This window comes from Sus scrofa, chromosome 14 (genome assembly GCF_054392235.1).
Source record: "Sus scrofa isolate SSC_HxYL_T2T_F1_AM1 chromosome 14, Sscrofa_HxYL_maternal_Yorkshire_Landrace_v2.0, whole genome shotgun sequence".
Classification (NCBI taxonomy): Eukaryota; Metazoa; Chordata; class Mammalia; order Artiodactyla; family Suidae; genus Sus; species Sus scrofa.
Genome location: NC_139396.1, coordinates 154,677,841 through 154,697,520, shown reverse-complemented (window position 1 = coordinate 154,697,520; position 19,680 = coordinate 154,677,841).

The window sequence follows — 19,680 nt, the reverse complement described above, 5'->3', positions numbered from 1 at the left end:
TTCATTCGTTTAGACTCACCTGTCTCCTAAATTTGTTGCAGAAAACCAACAGCCCATGTTTTGCACTCATTGGCTCTTTGCAATATATTTGCTTTAGAAAATTAACAGTGCTTGGCGCATGACCAATTTTTTCCACTCTCAATGACCAAATATCGGTCAGATTCAAGTTCAAATACATCCACAGGCAGCCACCAGAGGGTAATTAATGAGTGACAGCTTGTCAATTTTCTGTAATTCAGGAACAGCATGAAAAGCTGGACAAGGTCACAGAGAGAACATGCTGCCTTTTAGGCACGATTGTTTTTGTTTGACTTTTATTTATTTATGTATTTATTTATTTATTTTGGAGGGGAGGAAGGGAACAAGCATTTCTCAAGCACCAGCCAATTCCCAATAGTTTAAATATCCAAGCCTGACAACAACCCTGTAATGTAGGTGTTTATGAGCATAACCTTGTTTTTTAAATAAGGAAACTGAGGTTCCGAAAAATCCAGCAAATCATCCTGCTCGTATGTGTTGGAGGCAAGCTGCGGTACCCAGGTCATCTGTCCCCTCCCTGCTGTGGGTGATTAACTCTTCCTGGCCCTGTTGGAAAAAGCTTCGCAGAGGAAGTGATATTTCAAAGAAGACACGAGAAGTATGTCTCAAGGCACAGAGCTATGACAAGTTTGTTGAAAGAGCAGTGAGGAGCCCATTTTGTTTAGGCGGGGAAGAAAGAAGGAGAGGAAGGGAGATTGGGGCGAGCCTGTGAAAGTTCCCAGGCCCTGCTGAAGAGTTTGGATGGATCAACACAAAATAGCACCACATCATAGAAAACAAATCAGAACGCACGCCCTGTTGGTGGGGGGCTGATGATATCATCTTTAGGTAGAGAAGGCAGCATCCTGCTGCCCCCTTAACTTAGTCACAAAGTATACCCTGGAAAATATAATTCAGAAATCAGTCGGAAAAAAACACTTATTGGAAAAAAAAAAAAAAAAAACCTGCCTTCGGGAAAAGGTATTTTTGTTTTTCTAAGAAAAGTTTTTTTAACATTTAAGAGCTTTTCAAAAGTGTAGTTTTTAAACTGTGGGGCGGGGGGGAGTCGGAGGAAGCGCTTGCCACATGAGAAGTTTCCCAGGCCAGAGATGGAACTCAAGCCACAACAGTGACTACACCAGATCCTTAACTGATGGCCACCAGGGAACTCAAAATATTTTTATTGATATATTTATTTGGACCTCAGATGCAGAGGATGGAGTAAATCATACTTTTAATACTTTCCCATTCAAGGCCCCCTCTTGTTTTATGTATCCATTGATTCTCTTTTATTCACAGATCCATCTCTCTACCTCCATCCCACTGTCATTCTTTTTTTCCTCTCTTGATTTTGTTTTTCTCTTTTGGCCACCTCATGGCATAAGGGATCGGATCTGAGCCGCAGTTGCTACCAAAGCCACAGTTGCAGCAACACCAGATCCTTAACCCACTGTTTCAGCCAGGGATTGAACCTGCGTCCCAGCACTCCCAAGACACCATCAATCCCGCTGCGCCATCACAGGAACTTCTCTCTCTCTTTTTAAGGCCACTTCGGTGGCATATGGAAGTTCCCAGGCTAAGGGTCTAATTAGAGCGGCAGTTGCCAGCCTATGCCACAGCCACAGATCCAAGCCACGTCTGTGCAACTACACCGCAGCTCACAGCAACACCAGACTGAGCGAGGCCAAGGATTGAACCCATGTCCTTATGGACACTAGGTCAGGTTCTTAACCTGCTGAGCCTTAATGGGAACACTCCACTGTCATTCTGATGGTTCAGTTTGTATCTGTTTGTTTGCATGCATTGCTGCAGATGGGTGTTGTCTTGTATGCATGCGTTTTTACTGAGGTGTTATTGACATTAGTTTTGGGTGTGCAACACAATGATTCTGTATTTGTCTATATTACGAATTGATCACCACGGTCAGCCCCATTAACACCTGTCTATCATCATGGATGGTTACAACATTTTTTTCTTGTGACAAACTTTTAAGACCTTTTAAGGAGTTCCCGTTGCAGCTCAGCCATAACAAATCCAACCAGTATCCATGAGGATGCAGGTTCGATCCCTGGCCTCACCCAGTGGGTCAGGGATCTGGCATTGCCATGAGCTGTGGTGTAGGTTGCAGATGAGGCTTGGATCCAGTGTTGCTGTGGCTGTGGTGTAGGCCGCCAGCTGCAGCTCTGATTCGACCCCTCACTTGGGAACCTCTGTAATAACTCTAGCCACCACGCTGTAGGTTATAGCCCCAGAACTTATATATCTTATAGCTGGAAGATTGTACATGTTGACTCTTTTCACCCATACATGACCCCCCTTCACCTATACGTGGACAAGGTCACATGTAGAACATGCTGTCTTTTGGGCAAGATTGTTCAACTTTGACTCAAGGACATTATGAGCCAGGGTTTTGAAGATGCTTGTAAAAAGACTTTTAAACAGGGAGGGGGGCTTCGACCTTTGAGTTATCTCACCATCTAGTTATGTAGGCACCAAAGTACCCACAAAGTGCCAAAGTTCTAGAAGCACTAAAAAACATTTCCTGGGAGTTCGCTTCGTGGCTCAGTGGAAGCAAATCTGATGAGCACCCATGAGGACACAGGTTCGATCCCTGGTCTCACTCAGTGGGTTAAGGATCCAGCATTGCCATGAGCTGTGGTGTAGGTCACAGATGTAGCTCGGATCTGGCATTGCTGAGGCTGTGGTGCAGGCCGGCAGCTACAGCTCCCGATGTGACCCCTAGCCTGGGAACCTCCATTTGCCCCGGTGTGGTCCTAAAAAGAAAAAAGAAAAAAAATTCCTAAGTTTATCTATCAATGGTATCTCTAAGGTGATGGGAAGTCAAAGTTTAAACCAACTTGACCCAAAAGGGCCAGCTTCTTTCCTACAAATTGTTTCCTTACATATACTGCCGAGTGGTTCTTTTTTAAATTGATTTTTGGGGGTTTTTTAATCCTTAAACTCTGACCCATGTGCTCTGTGAAGCTGTGAGAACATAAAAGAAATATGCAGCTTTCCACACGTCTGCTCTAAAAACCTGAACCAGAAGTCACTGAGGTCTCTGCCTGCATCAGTCTAAACCCAAACACCTCCAGCAGCTCTAGGAGCCGCCCCGATGGCCTTCTAGGAGTCTCACTCAGTCCACCTCCCACGTGGTCCATCTGCCTGTTTCCTTTATCTGGCACATAGTATGTGCATGAGAAATATTTGTCGGCGTTCTTGATTAACCTGCTGTAGAGAATGTGTGCTTTGAATTACTCAAACCTAAGAAGGACTGGTCTTGCCTGGATCTCCCTGTGGCCACCGCTTCTAGCCCAGGGGGTCTCAGATCTCTGTGTGCATGAGAAGCACCTAGAGGGCTGGTGAAAACTCAGATGGTTGGCATGCCCACTGTGGTACTGTGGGTTAAGGATCTGACCGCAGTGTCTTGACTCACTGCAGAGGTGCAGATTCAATCCCCCAGACCTGCGCAGTGGGTTAAAGGATCCACTGTTGCTGCAGCTGTGGGGTAGGTTGCAGCTGTGGCTCAGATTCTGCCCCTGGCCCGGGAACTCCCTTAAGCTGGGGGTGTGGCCATAAAATTGGGCGGGGGGGTGAGTCAAACGGCCCGGCTCCACCCCGTGAGTGGCTGCTGTGCTAGATCTTAAACACCATAGGGAAGAGCAGCGCACAGACCACTGCTCCCATTTATGGAGGAACTTGAGCTTCCTCTAGGGGTGGGGTTTTAATCAGGAATGGGATGTTATCAGAATTGTGTGTTAGAAAGATCCCTAGGACCGGGGTGGAAGCTGCTCTGAGGGAGGGCGGCGCAGAAGGAGGAGGTTCTGGTGGGACAGAAGAGAACTGGTTATTAGAGGTGGGCTAGGGTTTTAGCAGCTGAAATCACAACGACGTGCAACAAAGAAACAGTTTGCACCTTGCCTGTGACCAGCTTCTCTCCTCGCCATCCAAACGGCAAGCACAGACTCTCCAAGGAGGAAAGGAAAGGCACACATCCGAAGAGGCAGAGCAGACTCACTGTCCCGGGCCCTCAGGAGCCCTGCCTCTCCCCTCGTGCACCTGCCACCAAAACTCAGCCTCCTTGCGCCCAGCCCTGAATAGAAACGCCGAGACAGAGTTTCGAGTGAAGCAGAAAAGAGTAGCTTGATTGCTTTGCCAGGCAAAGGGGGCCACAGCAGACTAGTGCCCTCAACACTGTGTGTCCCCCCAGAGAGGGGTAGTGAGGAGTCCTAGTGTTCAAGGAGCAGGGCGTGGTCAGCTCGTGGTCATTCTTCTGATTGGCTTGTGGTGAGGTCATCAGGAGCCAGCATCAGCGACCTTCTGGCTCCAACCCATCTGGGGTCTCTGGGATGGAGGGCAGCATACAGTTCATTTCTTCCACGTGGAAGGGGTTTCAGTATCTGCAAAACAGCTCAAAGGACCTGGCTCAGAATGTTATCTATAGTCCTTGGGGAGGAACTAAAAGTCCTTGACTTTATTGAATGGCTAAACGATTATTTTGTCTTGCTTGACTGCTCCCTTTTCTTTCTGCATTGTCTCACTTCTCAAATTGTTTATTCCCTTTCTTTTTCTTTCTTTCTTTTTTGGCGCCTCGTGGCGTATGGAGGTTCCCGGGCCAGGGATCAGATCCCAGCCCCAGCGGTGACCTGCAGCTGTGGGTCGCAGGATCCTTTAACCCACTGTGCTGACTTGGGGATCGAACCTGCATCCTCATGCTCCAGCGACGCTACAGATCCTGTTGCATCACAGCGGAAACTCCCATGAGTTTAGTCTTTGTCTGCAGGTTTTCGACAGACAAAAGGCAGGCGGAGGACATGGGTAGGGGTCTGTTCGGGATCTCCTCCTTAGCTACAGCCAGTCCTGGATAAAGAATGTGCTGCGGGTGTGATGCGACGACAAAGCTGCTGCCCCTCTGGTTCATCTCAGGAGAGGCATCTTTTTCCAAGTCACGTGAAGTTGCCCCAGAGAATGGGGCATCCTGAAAATTCTGCCCTAAATCGCTAGTGACCTCGGGAAGAGCATTCTCCTTCCTGGCTGGAGGGGTCCTCCTCAGTGAAAGGAGGTGGCAGAGGTCCCTGGAGCTTTTTTAAAATGCTGGTACCCAGGGATTTGGCAAACCTTGAATATTCAGTAACCCATAGTATTGAGTCAGTACTGATTTTCAGATTTGGATCATTTTACTATGGCTGCATGAGAGAAAGTTACTTTTGGTTTTGTTTGGTTTGGCTTTAAGAAAATACACACTGGAGTTCCCATTGTGGCTCAGCAATAGCGAACCCAACTATTATCCATGAGGATGCAGGTTCCATCCCTGGCCTCGCCCAGCGGGTTAAAGATCTGGCGTCGCCGTGAGCTGTGGTGTAGGCCGTCGACGAGGCTCGGATCCTGCATTGCTGTGGCTGTGGTGTAGGCTGGCAGCTGTAGCTCCAATTTGACCCCTAGCCTGGGAATTTTGGATGCCGTGAGTGAGGCCCTAGAAAGACAAAGAAAAAAGAAAATATTTATAGGTAAATATTTATAGGTATAGAAAGTATTTATAGGTAAAGCTTTCATGTCTGCAATTTATTCTTAAATGTTTCAGAGATGGAGCATGATAAGCATGTGTGGTGAACACTTGGGAGAACTGGGCTAAGGGCAAATGAGTGTTTTGTACTATTTTTGCAACTTTTCTCTAACCTAAAATTATTTCAAAGTAAAAAAATTTTCCAGAAAAAAAAAGTCACCAATAAGCACCTGAAAACATTCTTAAGAGTTCCTGCTGTGGCATAGTGGGTTTAAGAATCCAGCTGCAGTGGCTGGGGTTGAAGCTGCGGCTCAGATTCCATCTCTGGCCCAAGCATTTCTGCATGTCGGGGGCGCGGCTATTTAAAAAAAAAAAGAAAAGATCCTCAACGTTGTTAGCCATCAACAAATCCACACGAGAGACACCACTTCACCTTCCCTAAGCCAGGTGACAACAGATGGCCAGGCTGTGGAGAAACGGGAAGCCTCCCACACAGCTGGTGGGAATGGAAAATGGAGCGACCGCTTTGAAAAGCCAATAACTGTGCTAGGTGTACACCCAAGAGAAGCCAGAGCCTATAACCGCACAGAAACTTGTACACACACCATTCATAGCAGCATGACTCATAACAGCCAAAAAGTGCAATAGCCCCAGTATCCAAATGATGGGCCAGAGTCGTGAAATAGAACATCATTCAGCCACAACAGAGGCTGAAATACTGACACCTGCTGCAGCAGTTAGAGCATGGTCCTTGTGAAACTTCAGAAGATCTGTCTTGGGATTTTCTGATGATGACTTGCCCCAAGGGGAGGCAGCCTCTCACGAAAGACTATCTATTATATCTCTCCATTCATGAGAGCGGTCTAGAACAGGAAACTCTATAGAGACAGCAAGTAGATTCGTTGGAGCTTAGGGCCTTGGTGGGATGAGGGGCTAGAGAGGTCATAGCTCAGGTGTACAGGGTTTCTTTTTGAAAATATTTAGGAATTGACTGTGCGGATGCTTGCATACATATCTGTGAAGATGCCCCAAACCACTGAATGATGGTGAATTGTGTGGTATTCGAATTTATCTCAATAAAACTCTTTTCAAAAAACCCTCTAGGGGATGTGACCGGATGCAACCGAGCATCCCCCAGGGCTAGTGTTCAGGGCCCCAGAGACTTCAGGGAGCAGCTGGGCTGAGACCCACAGGCCATCCCTCTGTACTGACGTTATGGGAACACACGTCTAAACCGCCCGGCGACTCTCTAACCAGGGCAGTGTCCTTAGAGACCCCACATTCGGAATTCCATTTGTCTCATTCACCGCCCTTACTTCACCAGCCAAACTGTGTTCCGATGGGCCACCCCATGCCACCCCAAGTCCCCATCTCCTGCAGGCTGGGAGCTGCCTGGAAGGGGCCGCCAGCCAGCGCCAGCCACACAGCAGACAGTGGCCTCGTGCCGGCTGAGTGAGACAGACGCTTGCTCGCAGCAGAAGCCAGGCATTGCGTTGATGTCATACATTTTCGTCTTGATTTTCATTTACTTTTTTTCCCCTTAAAAACTTGGTTCCATTTTTTGATGTGACCTCCAGCTGTCACTCCGGAGAGGGCAATGGCGTAACACCAGCAGCGCATTATCCGAGATGAGTCACCGCCAAGGTACTTTTCCACTGGGCCCGCAGCCACAGCCCTTCTCTCCATCCTTCCTTAGCCTCGCCTCGCACTGCGGGGACCGGCGCCTCTCTCTCCCGCTGGACTCCGCGTTGCGCAGACCGTCTCTTGGTTCAAACCTCGCCCAGTGCCTACTACCCAGTAATTAAACTCCCTACTCCTGTGAAAAAAAAAAGAATAACCCCCCACTTTTATTTTTTTATTTATTTATTTTTTGAATGATTTTATTTTTTACAGGGCGAACCCCCACTGTGAGAAGTCAGACTTGAAAGCTGAGTCTCCTGCGGTTTATACCAGCCTTCTTGCCCCCAAGACTGGCAGCTTGATAGGAGGGGAGGGAGAAATAAAAAAGAACCCTCAGCTTCAGGAAGACGGAGCCCAACCACTGCGATCATTCAGAGGGATTTCAGGAAATCCTCGCTAACAGCCCAGTTTCCCCGGTTTGTGATTCAAGAGGAAACAGAAGAACAACCCTGGGGGTTCTTATACACTGAAGGCGAAGGGCAGGATACAAAACTGCGCCTGCTGGTTGCTCCTGATTGTTTGAGAAAATGACTGTCAGACCCGAACCTGGATGGAACAAAGCCAGAGCGTTAATGGGGGTTCGTTCTGGGTGGAGGGGTGACGGTGATGGATGATAGTTTCTGTTGCTTTTTACCTTCTGCGCTAACCATTAATACTAGGGGAGAGAGGTAATTCAAAATGAAGGAAGGAAATGTCTAGAAAGCCACGGCCCCTTTGTGGGGCTGGGGGTGGGGGCAACCTCCCTGGGCAAGCTCTCCTTGAAGTAGAGGCCCGCTCTCTGAGTACCCACTCCCACCCCTGGCCGTGCTCCTACCTGGGGTCACTCACTGTCCCTCAGGCACTTTAAATCCACCTTGTCCCACCTCCAAGCTCAGCGTCTGCTCCACGAATGACTGGTCCCCCACCCCCACCCCCCACTCACTGGGCCTACGGTAGAGTGTGTACAGAGTGCCTAGCCCGGGAGTTCCCGTCGTGGCTCAGTGGTTAAGGAACCCAACTAGCATCCATGAGGACTTGGGTTCGATCCTTGGCCTCGATCAGCAGGTTAAGGATCCGGCGTTGCTGTGGCTGCAGTGTAGGCCAGTGGCCACATCTCCGATTCAACCCCTAGCCTGGGAACCTCCATGTGCCTTGGGTGTGGCCCTAAAAAAGATTAAAAAAAAAAAAAAAGTGCTTAGCCCAGAATGAGTATAAAAAGAGTAGATTCTTCCAAATCTATATTTTCTGACACTTTTTATTTTATTTTATTTTATTTTGGGCATATGGAAGTTCCCAGGCTAGAGGTCGAATCAGACCTGCAGCTGCCTGCCTATGCTACCACCACGGCAACTCCACATCCGAGCCACGTCTGTGACCTACACACCTCATGGCAACGCCAGATCCTTTACCCACTGAGCAGGGCCAGGGATCAGACCCACAGCCTAAGGATCCTAGTCAGTTTCTTAACCTGCTGAGCTACAATAGGAACTCCTATTTTCTGACATTTTTAAATGAAGATGGGAGATCCCCCCATGGCTCAGTGGTAACGAACCCAACTAGGATCCATGAGGATGCGGGTTCCATCCCTGGCCTCCTTCAGTGGGTTGGGGATCCAGTGTTGCTGTGAGCTGTAGTGTAGTTTGCACATGTGGCTTGGGTCCTGTGTTGCTACGGCTGTGGTGTAGGCCAGCAGCTGTAGCTCTGATTTGACCCCTCGCCTGGGAACTTGATCACCACATGCCACAAGTATGGTCCTAAAAATCAAAAAATAAAATAAAAAGTAGAGGAACTCCCATTGCGCCACAGTGGAAATGAATCCGACTAATATTCATGAGGATGTGGGTTCGATCCCTGGCCTTGCTCAATGGGTCAGGGATCTGACGTTGCTGTGACCTGCTGTGTAGGTCACAGATGTGGCTCAGATCCTGCGTTGCTATGGCTGTAGTGTAGGCCAGCAGCTGTAGCTCTAGTTTGACCCTTAGACTGGGAACTTCCATATGCTGCAAGTTTCCTAAAAAAGCAAAAAATAAATAAACAATTTAAATAAATAAATAAACAATTTAAATAAATAAATAATAAAATGAAGATGCTTTTCTACGTTTTTAATCCACCAGGATTAAATCCATCTATCCATTTAAATAAAAAAAAACTTGAAGTCTTTCGATAAGATCTTTTGATATCTGGACATGGCTTATCCACTCCCTTTCTGTTTCACTGTTCTCATCCCTAAGGGCCAGCAGCCTGTGTCCCAGCACAAGGAAAGAGCCTTGCAAACTCTAGAGAGGTGGCAACTCCCAGGCTACCTTTGAAGATGGTGTTTAGGCATCACAACCTGATTTGACAGTCATCAGGACAGCTGGGTATTGGCCTATGGACGAAAATATAGACCAATGGAACAGCAAGGAGCCCAGATTAGACACAGACAGTCACCTGGTTTCACAAAGGCATAACTGCAATTAGAGTCTTTTCAGTAAATGGTGTTGAATCAACTGGCTGTTCATATGGGGGGAAAAAATGAACCTAGATCCCATAAAGACATCAAATATAATTAATTCAAAGTGGATCATAGACTTAAATGTGAAAATACAACTCAAAAATAAAGACAAGAGAGTTCCTGTCGTGGTGCAGTGGAAACGAATCCGACTAGAAATCATGAGGTTTCGGGTTCTATCCCTGGCCTCCCTCAGTGGGTTAAGGATCCGGCATTGCCGTGAGCTGTGGTGTAGGTCACAGACGTGGCTCAGATCTGGCGTTGCTGTGGCTGTGGCGAAGGCTGGCAGCTACAGCTCTGATTCGACTCCTAGCCTGGAAACTTCCATATGCTGTGGGTGCAGCCCTAGAAAAAACAAGGAAAAAAAAAAAAAAAAAGGAAGACAAGGTATTAAAAAAAATTCAGTCCAAAGATTTCATAAAAGAAAATATACAAATGGCCTTGATGTTGGGAAAAAACATATTGAAATAACAATGAGACATACCCACAAGAATGGCTAGTCTTTAAAAGACTAAGAACCCCAAGGCAGGCAGAATTCTAAGTTGACCTCCAAGCTTTCCACCCAAGCCTCAAATAATCCTCTCCCCTGGATTGTGGGCCAGGACATGGATGTGGTGGATGACACTTACATTATATGCTAAAGTTACATTATATGCGAAAATGGAGGGATTTTGCAGGTGTGATTAAGGCCACTAATCAGTGTAACCTTGAGCTAGTCAAAAGGAGAGTATCCCCAGGTGGCCTGACCCAATCAGGTGAGGGGCACAGGACTGCCCTGAGCTGAGAGCTTTTCCTGCTGGCTTTGAAGAATCACCTGCCGTGAGTTCTGCTGCTGCATGCAAATGAATTGTCAACAACAATGTGAGTTCAGAAAGGACCCCAAGCTCTCACGACCTCCCCACCCCCACCTCTACCCCCACCTCTTCCCCCACCTTCTATCTACAAATCATCTGTGCCCGTGGTGGAGCAGAAACTAGAATATCAGTTTTCCCTGAGAACAGACACCTTGTCTGTCCATCTGTTTGTTTCCCAGCGCTTTGCCCAGAGATGGGCCCTTTGCAAGAACTCAGCACATTTTAAATGAACTTCCTGAGACAACGCTCCTTGAAGCTAGAATCCAAATAACCCCCAAAGCCAAGAGGTTTGGAGACACCCCATGCTCTTATTACCCCTTTCTACTCATGGAAGTGTTGCTGTATGTGTCTCTTTCAAGTGGAACGTAGGATCTATGAATGGCAATGTTCTCATCTCAACTGAAAAAAAAAATCCTCTGTTACCAGAGGTATTTTGCCATTTTGCTGGTACTTCTACAGGACAGACTGCACAGTTCAAGTTTTCACTGCCCTCCCTGTAGAAGGATTATGTTAGGTGGAATGAGGTACACTTGCTGACATTTGATCATTTCTGACATAATAAAATGGCAATCACCTAAGTCCCCACCCCTTTGAGATCAGGCTGGATCATGCTGTTTTCTCTGGCCAGTTAAACATGAGCTTTAGTAGCAAGTGTCGCTTCTGGGCAAAGTTTTAGGAGTGGTTGCTTGGTTGGCAAGCATATATTTTCCCTCTGACTACCATCTTCCTGATAGAGGCTGCTTGATCAGCTCGGGTCCCAGGGTAAAAATGCAGGAACAGAGCTATAGTCAACCCACGAAGGACACGCAGCGTAGCTGATCAATAAACCTGATGGTTATAAACCTGCGGAGATTTTTGTTGCTGCCCGCTAACCTGGCACATTCTATCAGAGCTGTCCTCCTTTAGTCAGTCTTGTAATAGAGGTGACTTCCGTGTGTCTGCCTCACTGACGTCTTATGCCCCAGAGTCCAAGAAATGGTCTCGTTCATAGGAAGCCCTGGAAAAATACTGATGGGATTTAATTAAGCAGAGTATTTCTTCTGCTGGAAATACGAAACTGGCTGAGCACCACCAAAGACCTATTGCAGCATTTATTCATGCCAGTTCTCCATTTAAGCCTAAGGATAAGAATCAATTATGAGTCAAGCTGAATTATGTCAGCAAAAACTCCTTTAACGCTGGAATGGAGTTGTTTCCAGAATCGGCATGAAATCCAGTTTTCAGCACGTGTGCCAGCTTCTCTTCTTGAGGGTCTCCTGTGGCTCTAAACAGAAGGAGGAGACACCTCCCTCCTCCAGCCTTGACACCAAACCCAAGGCAGGAGGCAGCTGGAGTCGTCAGGACTGGATCACGTAGGACCTTCAGAGACCAAATGGCTGTTGTCCTAAGAACAACGGGAAACTGTCAAAGGTTTTTACTCAGGAGACAGCCGATCTGATATTGTAAATGTTGTGAGAATAGACTGTCTCTCTACAGTCTTTTTTTTTTTTTTTTTTTTTTCTTTTTAGGGCCGCACCCACAGCATATGGAAGTTCCCAGTCCAGGGGTCGAATCAGGGCTACAGCTGCCAGCCTACACCACAGCCACAGCAATGGCAATGCAGTGTCCTAGCCGCGTCTGCAAGCTACACCACAGCTCATGGCAACACTGGATCCTTAACCCACTGAGCGTGGCCAGGGATCGAACCTGCGTCCTCATGGGCACTAGTCAGATTCGTTTCTGCTGAGCCACAGTGGGAACGCCTCTATAGTCTTGCAGAGAGACAAGAGTAGAAACAGGGAACAGGGCTGGAAGAAAAATGTTCTCAGACATCACAAATTACCAATATTGACAAAAGAAAAAAATCTTCAACTGGTTTCTACAGGGAAAACAAAGAAATATTTGTTGAAACGAACAAACAAAAATCACCTCTGGAAAAATTCTTAAGGCCAGATGGTTTCATGGTTGAATTCTTTGAAATTTTAAACAAACAGATAATTTCATGTTTTTAAACTGATGTAGAATGTGGGAAAAAAAATGAAAACCTTCCCAGGTCATTTCACAAAGCAAGCACGTGCCAATATTAAAACCTGTGAAAGGTAGCATCTCTTCTCCACCTGCAAAAAATATATAATTTAGGGGCACAGGTATGGAACTACTAAATGTAAGCAAACCAATTTTGTACTGCATTAAAGAATTTGAAAAAGAGTGAAAGACTTGTATAGCATTGAGAATCTAGTCACTTTTGATGGAGCACGATGGAGGACAATATGAGAAAAAGAACGTATATATGCATGTGTGATTGGGTCACTTTGCTGTACAGTAGAAAATTGACAGAACACTGCAAAGCAGCTATAATGGAAAAAATAAAAAATCATTTAAAAAAAAATTGTGGAGTTCCTATTGTGGCTCAGAGGTACAAACCTAACTAGTATCCATGAGGATACAGGTTCGATCCCCAGACTTGCTCAGTGGGTCAGGGATCTGGTGTTGCCATGAGCTGTGGTGTAGGTCGCAGATGCAGCTCAAATCCCACATTGCTGTGGCTGTGGTGTGGGCCAGCAGCTACAGCTCTGATTCGACCCCTAGCCTGGGAACTTCCATGTGCCTTGGGTACAGCCCTAAAAAGACAAAAAAAAAAAAAAAAAAAGGAAAAAAAAAAAAGGAGAAGAATTGTACTAATACAATTTATCACATTATCTCAATAAATCCCCACATCCCCAAAAGAACTTAGTACAATTTCATATCCATTTCTGAGAGGAAATCATTTTTTCAATCTTTTCTTTTTGGTGTGTGTGTCTTTTTAGCACCGCACCTGCGGCATACGGAGGTTCCCAGGCTAGAGGTCTAATTGGAGCTGTAGCTGCCGGCCTGCACTACAGCCACAGCAACTCAGGATCTGAGCCGCATCTACAACCTACACCACAGCTTAGGGCAAAGCCAGATCCTTAACCCACTGAGTGAGGCCCAGGATCGAACCTGCCTCCTCACAGATCTAGTTAGGTCTGCAACCTGCTGAGCCACAATGGGAATTATTCCAATTTTTAAAAAGTAGGATAGTTTGAAATTCCAAAATAAAGACTTGGGAGTACAGAAATTGACTATGATATTAAAATGTGTCATTAACCACAGTTACATGGCATGATGCTGGCATAGGAATACCGTAGTCACCGTGTAGGAAGTTGAGAAATGGACTCCAGTGTAAGTGATCACTGCCTGAGTGCTATAACCTGAATGTCTACGGCCCCCCAAAAATCACGTCTGGAAACCTAACCCACAAGGTGATGGGGGTAGGAGGTGCCTTTGTGAGCTGATAAGGACTTGAGGGTTCCACGCTCACCCCAGAGAGCTCCCCTGCCCCCGTCCCATGTTAGGACAGAGCAAGAAGACAGCCATCTGTGAACCAGGAAGCGAGTTCTCACTAGACACGGAAACAGCTTCATCTTGGACCCCCTTCCCAGCCTCAGAACGCTGAGGAATAAATCTCTGGTGTTTATAAGCCACCCAGTGTCCTGTGCTAAGACACTGGCCAATGTCTTATTGCCAACCAGTGGGAAGACATAGATTTGTCAATGCTAAGAGCACAGAGAAAATGGGAGGAATTCCTGTGCTGGGGTATTGAAGACATTGGTCCAGTCGTACTCCGTGTCCCTCGTAGCACCTCCCTGTGACAGACCCTTCTGAATATTCAATGCCAAGGAAGTTCTCTGGCTCCAAACATGTGCCATGCTTCCTTCCGTCAGATGACAGAGACTGAGAGAACTCAACGTTGCTTTCTTCCATCGCCAGGAGGCTGTGTTAAATGTGTTTACGTGTAGTAAGCAAATTTCCTAGATTCCCGAAAACATTCTGTCTCTGTAGAAGATATCAAATAAAGAAGACGTTTTATTCCCATCGGAGTGTTAGCGCTCAAACAGGGGGATATCCACAGCCTTTCTCAGCGGGGTTCCTGCGCACGGATGGTGACATGGGGGATTATTTTCTCAGCTCCCTAAGGAGAAGCCCAGGAGAGAATTCTTCGTGTGCACTGGGTGCTTTAAGACAGTGGATCTCAAACTTTATGGCACCAGAATCACCTAGGACTCAGATGGTCCCATCCCCTGACATTCTGGCTTAGTAGCCCTGGGGAGGGGCCTAATAACTTGCACATCTAACAGGTTCTCAGATAATGTTGATGCTTCCAGCCACAGGACCAACGTTGACAGCCATGAGGTGGTTATGAGCGCCCTGAAATTCAATGTAAGATTGAACAAGAAGAGTTCGAAAGGGGCCCTGAGCCTCCCAGAGCTGTGGCTGCTATGAAACCCTAGCTTTCTCGTGGTGCTGGGACAGAGTAGCCGTCACTACCAGGCTCTGTTGAAATTTTATTCCCATCTTATTTCCTTCTCTTTGGGACCAAACTAATCAACAAACAGCTAGACTGGGACAAGTTTCCACTTTCTAATCTATTTCAAATTTTGAAGCCATTGGCTCTTTTTTTTTTTTTTTTTTGCGTTTGGGGGCTACACCCGCGGCATATGGAGGTTCCCAGGCTAGGGGTCCAGTCGAAACTGCAGCCACCAGCCTACACCATAGCCATAGCAATGCAGGATCTGAGCTGCACCTGCTACCTATACCACAGTTCACAGCAACACTGGATCCTTAACCCACTGAGCAAGGCCAGGGATCAAACCTGTGTCCTCATGAACACCAGTCAGATTCATTTCTGCTGAGCCACGATGGGAACTCCCTGAAGCCACCGGCTTTAAAAAAAAAAAAAAAAAAAAAAAAAAAGACTGCAGCAGTAAGAGAAAAAGCTATTGAGTTAGCCCAGAGTTTAAGAACAAAAGCTTCAATTGAATTTCAGTTCCAATTAACTGAATTGAATGTTGGCACAGGAAGGGAGAGGCAGTTGGGTATTTTGGGGCCATCGTGATTTGCGTTGTGGGGAAGATGAGAAAGCCCAACATCTCAAGGAGAAAGTTGCATCTTAGTGAGACTTGAAGGATGAGTGGAATCAAACAGCACAGGGGATCAGGAAAGTGGCATTCAGGCAGAACACCAAGAAGGACAGGGAGGTGACAAAATCTGGGGACAAAGAATGGTTCATGGGAACAGGAGAGCAGGACACACAAGCAGCGCTGTGTGAGAAGATGGACACGGAAGGGCCTGCACAGAAGCTAAGGAGTTTGAACGCTGAGGGAGAGTGTTCTCAGATGGGGGGAACCCAGACTCGTTCTCCCAGGATCACTGGCTCTTTATGAGAAGTTGTACATGCCACACCTGAATTTTAATTTTTAGAGGACCCACACCCTCAATTTAGATGGCCTCTAGATACCTAAATGCCCCCACTTTATTCTGGGGTCCATGTCTGTCACCACCTTGGTGCCAAGGAAAAATCAGATGATATCACAACTAGCTGTGTAAACAAAGTGAGTTCTCACATGTGGAGGTAAAGGCAAAGTGAGCTCTTACCATGTATATTTTGCTCAGCTCATGCGAGTACATGTGAAAACTAAGAATGTATAATTTCCTAGGAATGTAATCTATTAAAACTGATGCTGGAAACGATAGAAAACCCAAGTGCATCAATTTCCGTAGAGGAAACGAGGCCGTTGTCAGAGGCACTCCCACCAAAGGAGTCCAAAGGTACACACAGATCAAACATAGATATAAATGCACACATCCTGACCAAATGGTATTTATTCCAGAAATGTAATGATAGTTAAATATTAGAAAATGGATTAATTTTTTTTGGTCTTTTTAGGGCCACCCCCACGGCATATGGAGGTTCCCAGGCTAGGAGTTGAATCGGAGCTGTAGCCACCAGCCTACACCACAGCCACTGCAACACCTGATCTGAGCTGCGTCTGTGACCTACACCAGAGCTCACAGCAACGCCGGATCCTTAACCCACTGAGGCAGGCCAGGGATCAAACCTGTGTCTTCATGGATAGTAGTCGGATTCATTTCCACTGAGCCACGATGGGAACTCTGGAAATGGATTAATATTATTCACAAGTTAATTAATCTTAGGAGGGAAACAAGATTATTTTTATAGATATTGAAGATATTTGATAAAATTCAACTACCATTCTTCATTTTTTAAAAAAACTCAGTAAAACATGAATAGTTGAATACTTTTTGGGGGGGGCTGGGACCAAGGCATATGGAAGTTCTGGGGCGAGGGACTGAAACCAAACCATGGCAGTCGGATCCTTAAGCCACTGGCCACCAGGGAACTCCTGGAAACTTCTTCACTTGGTAGCGTATTCCCATCTCAGCCCCAAAGCCCGTACCATGCCCTTCAATGGGAACCACTAGAAGCCTTTTCGCCAAAGTCAGGAGCACAGCGAAAACGACTGTAACCTAACACTCTGAAGCACAGCCACAAAGCTCAGGTGGGCTCAGTGCTGCGGGGACATTCTCTGCTTCCCCAGCCCATTCCTTCTTTGTAATCCGAGACATGTCCTTCTCTCTCCTCAAACGTCTACACCGCCTTCCCATCTAGCTCACCCTTGAGGATTCTGGTCCTCACTTGCTGAGACTGAGGACTCAGGCTCCCAGCGACTCTTCCCTCCACGTGCCCCCACTAACCTGGGAGTGCACCCACTTTCAAGCCCTCCTACCATCGATGCCCTGGTGTAAAGCCACGTCCTCTACCTGTGCTAGATCCCACCTCCATCTCCTCAAGGACCTGCTTCCAACAATTCTCCCCATCTCGCCCCATTATCAATCCTCCTTTTGCTATTGGGTCATCCCATCAACAAAATGCCACTACAGGAGTTCCCACAATGGCTCAGCAGGTTGAGAACCTGACACAGTGCCTGTGAGGACGCAGGTTCAATCCCTGGCCTTGCTCAGTGGGTTAAGGATCTGCTGTTGCTGTGAGCTGCAGCGTAGGTCACAGATGCAACTTGGATCCCGTGTTGCTGTGGCTGTGGTGTGGACAGCAGCTACAGCTCCAGTTCAACCCCTGGTCAGGGAACCTTTCACATGTCGAAGGAGAAGCCATAAGAAGAAAAAACAACAACAACCACTATTTCTTCTATCTTAAAAAAACAACAAAAATCTCGACTTCGCTTTTGCTATCAGCATCCATCCCATTTCTCTGCTCCTGTCACAGCAAGACTCCTCAGGATAGTTCTGTTTGGTCAACTCCACCAAAACCACCCCTACTGATTACCGGTGGCCTCGGCATTGCCAAGCCCAAGGGTCACTTCTCAGCCTGCCTCTCACTGGACCTGTGAAGGTCATTTGACACGTGCTCCCCTCCTCCTTGACTCACTTTCCTCCCTTGGCTTCCAAGACACGCAGTCAATATCCCATTGATTTGTAGCCACACCCTCTCATTCCCACGGCTCTTAACGTTGGAATTCTCCTGCCGCTCCCTGGCCCTCTTTTGTTCACCTCTCTGAACCAGGCTCGTGGCTTTAAATCATACTCAGTATGTTGAAAATGCCCCAATTTTTATCTCCAATAAAGATTTCTCTCCATTCCAAGTGTATATAACCAACTGCCTTCCTGACATTTCTACGGGTATCTAACAGTCATCTCAAACCATCACATGCAATCCTGCAATCACATCTCCCCTCAAACTGTTCTATGCGCAACCTTTGTCACCTCCGTTCACGGGCTCTCTGTTCTTCAGGTTGTCCAGGCCAAAAGACTAACCAGTATCTTTTTGTTGTTTCTCTTTTCTTTTTTAGCCACATTCATGGCTCTCAGAAGTCCCCAGGCCAGGGATTGAACCTGGGCCACAGCAGCGAGCCAAGTTGCGCTGGCGACTGAGCCAGAGCCTCAACCCACTGAGCCACGAAAGAACTCCCTAAGCCATTATCTTTCAAGGGCCACTTCCTTTCATTCACCACGTCTAGTCCATTGGGAAATCTGCCACTTTCAAAATGCGGTCGGACAAAAGGAGAGTGAGAAGAAAGAATAACAGACGTGATACCGTGGACCAAGACAAGGAGGATGGCGGCATATGCGAAGGTCACAAAGGAACAGGTGTCACTCGGACCAAAGGCCTCTACTCGGAAACAAGAAGGTTCCACGGGGAATAGATTACGTTTACCTTGTGAAAGTACGAAGGCCAGGCCGCAATGAACTCTGATGTGGTGAAGTTCCTCAGTCCTGGAACGCTCCCCACATTCTCCCAGCCAGGCACGCTCTCCTCCATCTCCCGCCCTGACTCCCACCCATGCTGCAGAAAACCAGTGTGAGCGGTAAAGGTACCAGAGTTTGGAAGGGAGAAAGAGGCAATGAACCTTCAAGAGAACATTTTAAATTTTATGCACCGATTTGGATGCTTCGAATTCCAGATCGACATTTCCAAATGTACCGCCATGGCGCAGAGTTTTCACCTATAAATGCCCTTTTCTCTCCTGGGATCTCCCCAAGTCTCCTCCATCACAGTGCTTTTCCTATTACCCAGCATTCAGGGACCATCCCAGCTTCTGAACGCCTCGTTTTCCATGACTGATTTTTACCACATAGCACACTTTATATTTCCTCCGGCAAATTCCCTGTGGGCGGCTTCATTGTCTGAGGTCTCCTATGCCCTGCATATTGTACACTGAAGACACCAGTTTGACCCAAGACTCCATCAGAAGGTCAAACGTTTCTTCTCATGGAAAAACACCCCCCTCTTAACCCTACACTCAGTGACTGAACCAGTTTCTACAACTCCCTCCGGTTCAAGGATTTGGCATCCTAAGGCTGTTTTATTTTACAATCCTTACTCTGGTAACCTTATTAATTCATGTATCAGGGTTTAAAATTTCTATGATTAGGATATTTACCTACTATTGATTCTCAAATGTTAAATTTAAATGTGTATATAAAGAAATCTGTCATTTAAAACATGGTGGCTCTGAAAACTATTTAAAAATCTGTTGAATGAAAATTCAACCCATTTAATAATCTGCAGATAGTATCATATAAATGAAGAGTAGTTTTCAAGACTGTTACTGGGGGAGCAATAATACCATAACAGTGAAGAGCCCAGACCTTGTAATAAAATACTGGATTTTTAAACCCAATGTGATGTTAAGCCAGTGACTTTTATTTCTAAACCTATAAAATGGGAGGCAAATGTGATTATAAAAGAGCCACAATGAGAGATCCTTGTCCTTTTTTTTTTTTTTCTGTCTTTTTGCTATTTCTTTGGGCCGCTCCCACGGCAGATGGAGGTTCCC